Here is a 4,519-nt window from a genome sequence, read left to right as displayed (position 1 = left end):
TTACCAACTCTCCAAAATCTTTTTTAATTTCAGGTTGTAAGGCAACAAAATAGGAAAAATGCCAAGGGGGGTGAATAATTTCGCAAGGCACTATAGATGGCATTACAGGGCATTCAGAAGTTATTCAGAGACCTTTGGACACCTTTGGTTACATTAGTCTTTTTCTAAAATGGATTAAATAAAATCTAATCAGGAACTATAATTTAACCTAGGAACCAAAATCTTTGTCTCCTTCTCGACGTTGCATGCATTTCTTTCTCTCTCCTCCCTCTAACCCCTCCATCCCTCTCTCTAACCCCTCCCTCTCTATAACCCCTCCCCCCTCTAACCTCTCCCCCTCCCTCTCTCTAACCCCTCCCTCTCTCTAACCCTCCCCCCTCTAACCCCTCCCTCTCTCCTTCCCTCTAAACTCACCAATCTGGCAGAACCAGAAAGTCCACACCTCCCCAAAACTAACTTCTGTGAAAACAAAACTGATCTGAGTCTCTCTGTCATCTGTCTGTGTGAGAGTGAACAACCGTCCCAAATGGCTCAACAGGGAGATCTGCTGGACCAGGACCAGTTCTGTTGTTCTGTCTGTCTGGATCTACTGAAGGAACCGGTCACCATCCCATGTGGACACAATTACTGTAGAAAATGTATTGAGGGCTGCTGGGATCAGGATGTTCTGAAAGGGGTCTATAGCTGTCCTCAGTGCAGAGAGACATTCACTCCAAGGCCTAATCTGAGGAAAAATAACATGTTGGCTGAGCTGGTGGAGAAACTGAGGAAGACAGGACTCCAGGCTGCTCCCCCTCCTGCTCTGTGCTATGCTGGACCTGGAGATGTGGCGTGTGATTTCTGCACAGGGACCAGAAAGCAGAAAGCCCTCATGTCCTGTCTGGTGTGTCTGGCCTCTTACTGTGAGACTCACCTCCAACCTCACTATGAATTTCCTGCTTTGAAGAAGCACAAGCTGGTCAAAGCCACCGCACAACTACAGGAGAAGATCTGCTCTCATCATGACAAACTGCTGGAGGTTTACTGTCGTACCGATCAGCAGTGTATCTGTATGCTGTGTACAATGGATGAACATAAAGGCCATGATACAGTGTCAGCTGCAGCAGAGAGGACTGAGAAACAGGTAAGACCAGAACAACTTGTTGGTGGCTGTCTGATAAACAAAGAATTAAAGCTACAGTAGGAACTAAATCTGTTTGAATATGAGATCATTATATTATATACAATATGAAATGGATCCACAAATATGAACACAAACCTTGAGTATATAGATATGTCAACCCAGATTCTCCAAATGAATCACCATTTTCTAAAGTCAAACACTATTATCATTCTGAATGGCATTTTATGAGTCCAAAGTTCAGTCTCAACCCCTTGATACATGTAGGCCTACCATAAAAACTACAATCATTCACATAGCAACATAATATCATATTGTAAAGGGACTTCCTCAGGATTGTAGACCTACCTCTCTATGGGTCCTATGTCACATTACTATACTATTGATCTACTGGACTAATAAAGCTTGATAGCTCATTGAAGAGTGATTCTCCACAGAGGCAGCTGGGGATGAGTCAGCAGAAGGTCCAGCAGAGATTCCAGGAGAGAGAGAAGGAGCTGAAGAAGCTCCAACAGGCTGTGAAGTCTTTCAAGGTGAGTATTGTTGATCAGAGGAGACACACCATTTCACTTCTCTCCTCCAGTCAGAGAGAGAGAGAGGGGCCCCTATCCAATCCCACTGACCCCACTGTTGGGAACAGGCTGTCTGGACCCCTTTCAGAGAATAGACTGGTTCATGTAACCAACTGGGCTGCCTCATCACATAACCATGAGTAACCATGACTGACTCATGCCCCCTATACATTAAAATGGAACTGTCTCTCTCAATTCAATTTAAAGGTATTTATTGGCATGGAAATATATGTTTATATTGCCAAAGCAAGTGAAATAGACAATAAACAAAAGTGAAATATACAATCAGAAATTAACAGTAAACATTACACTTGGAAGTGATTTGGGGGATGGGGAGGGTCTATTAGAAGTTAGTAGGACTCTTTTATTTTCTCAGAAGTACTGAGTTTGGTAGGAGGATTTAGAGGTGTAAACCGTGATTGAACACACTCCAGAACAGTAGGTGGCGCCATGCACCTTTAACGTTGGTTTGTGGACCACACCTTTAAAGGATAGGGTGCAGCATTTTTACTTTTTGATAAAAAGCATGTGGGTTTTGTTGTTCAACTTCCTGCTACTCATGCCAGGACTATAGATTATGCATATGATTAGTATGTGTGGATGAAAAATCTGAAGATTCTAAAACTGGTTCAATCATGTCTGTGACTATAACAGAACTTATGTAGCAGGCAAAAGCCCAAGGAAAAACTGTTCAGAAAAACAAAAATCCCTCTGGCATGAATTGTCTTTGTCAAGGGAAATTAGATAGCGCCCAGTTTACAGTTCCTACAACTTCCACAGGATGTCACCAGTCTTTGGGTTGAAGTTAATCATTGGTGAAACGAAGAAGAGGCAGAGGTTACACTGTGGATTATGTTATGGAAGAGAGAAAACCGTGCATGTATTGTTGACTTGCTGTTATTGAATACAGATCGCCCGTCAACAATTTGATCGATTATTAACGTTTAAAAATACCTAAAGTTGGATTACAAAAGTAGTTTGAAATATTTTGGCATAGTTTTAAGCAACTTTTGAAATGTTTTGTCATGACGTTGCGTTTTGCAAAGCTGTTTTTTTTCTGGATCAAAACGGGCTTTATAAATGGACATTTTGGGTAAACATGGACGGAATTAATCGAAAAAAAGGACCAATTGTGATGTTTATGGGACATATTGGAGTGCCAACAAAGAAGCTCGTCAAAGGTAATGCATGTTTTATATTTCATTTCAGCGTTTTGTGTAGCGCCGGCGACGCTAATTCATTTGTTTACATCTCGTTCAGGTGGTTCAGGGGGGTGCATGCTATCAGATAATAGCTTCTCATGCTTTCGCCGAAAAGCATTTTTAAAATCTGACATGTTGGCTGGATTCATAACGAGTGTAGCTTTAATTGAGTACCCTGCATATGTGATTTAATGAAAGTTTGAGTTTTATCGCGTATTATTTGAATTTGGCGCTATGCATTTCCCCAGGCTATTGGCCACACGAGACGCCTCCATATCCCCAAAATAAGATTTGAGGACCTCCATTATATCATAGAAGAAGAAGTTGGTCTGTGAGGGTTTTGTTGTTCCTGAGGAGGGCTGCTATTATTTTTATTTTTATTTTCAAGTATTTTCAGAATGTATTAAAGCCAAAGCTAAAGCTTCCCTAAACAATTCAATATATCAGTCAATATTTTTCTCTGTGATTTATTTTCTCTCCGTCAACCGTTCCATCGCATCTTAACCGTCTTACAGGGCGGGCACTAGGACCAGGGGGAGGCTGCTGCTGCAGAGGCTGCTGCACCGCTCGTGACTGTCAGTCCTCCTTGTAGCTCATTGGTTAAGCTGTGGCTCGAGACTGTTAACGGTTAACGGACAGGAAACGGCTCTGACAGGACACATTCATGTCGAGGCAGTGATGTGAATGTGTGGTAAGTTAGAATAGAGAGAGAGAGTTTTTACTACTATAGACTTTGGTCATAATCAAAGCTTTGTTAACCAATAGGTTTTTATGTGAGGCTGCCTGTAAGTTACAGTGTAACAGACGTTACTAACGTAACGGTGTCTTTTAAATTCGACATAAGTTACGTGGCGATGATATCTAGTTAGCGTTGTATTTAATGTAGTGTAATGACCTGACTCGATCATAAAGGAACAATTGTCCAGACAGAGGATCGAGTTACGAATTGACGGTTTATTAGCAACTTTACACAGGCTACTGTTTGGCCTGAGCTCACGCCAAATAAATGAAAGATACCCCACAAGCCAATCGGGACCTTCTCTTGTGAAGCCCAGACGTCAGAGAGAGAACAAAGGCTGAAGCTTAACTTCCAATGCCCCGCCCCCTCCACGCCACTCCGCCAACCACCAGGATGCCCGGCATCAGAACATCCCAGGCATTCCTGTGATTGGCAGATAGCAGTTTGATTGGCATGTCGGACCCCGGCGAACACTGGGAACTGGTAAGTACAACACAACCAGCTACTAGCCGAACACATAACACACAGCTGTCTGTGCGGGTCGCTACAGTAGTTTTACTATCTGTGCCAGGCTATAAATGACAGATAATATCTAGTTAACGTTGTATTTAATGTAGTTTTACTATCTGTGCCAGGCTATAAATGACACAGATAATATCTAGTTAACGTTGTATTTATCGTAGTTTCACTATCTGTGCCAGGCTATAAAAACACAGATAATATCAAGTTAACGTTGTATTTAATGCCAGGCTATAAATGACGCAGATAATATCTTCGAAAACAAATCCAATTTTGAAAAACTCCCATATCTACTGGGTGAAATTCCACAGTGTGCCATCGAGAGCAGCAAGATTTGTGACCTGTTGCCACGGGAAAGGGCAACCAG

At 42.2% G+C, this 4,519-nt stretch overlaps 1 pseudogene; it reads left to right on the top strand.

The window, feature by feature from the left end:
• The first annotated feature begins 501 nt into the window (after positions 1-501).
• On the top strand, positions 502-2,157 carry LOC135533392 (E3 ubiquitin-protein ligase TRIM47-like; annotated as a pseudogene).
• The last annotated feature ends 2,362 nt before the right edge of the window (positions 2,158-4,519 follow it).

This window comes from Oncorhynchus masou, unplaced genomic scaffold, assembly GCF_036934945.1.
Source record: "Oncorhynchus masou masou isolate Uvic2021 unplaced genomic scaffold, UVic_Omas_1.1 unplaced_scaffold_2354, whole genome shotgun sequence".
NCBI lineage: Eukaryota > Metazoa > Chordata > Actinopteri > Salmoniformes > Salmonidae > Oncorhynchus > Oncorhynchus masou.
Note: the sequence above shows the minus strand (reverse complement) of the source record. Positions and strands in the feature narration are given on the sequence as shown.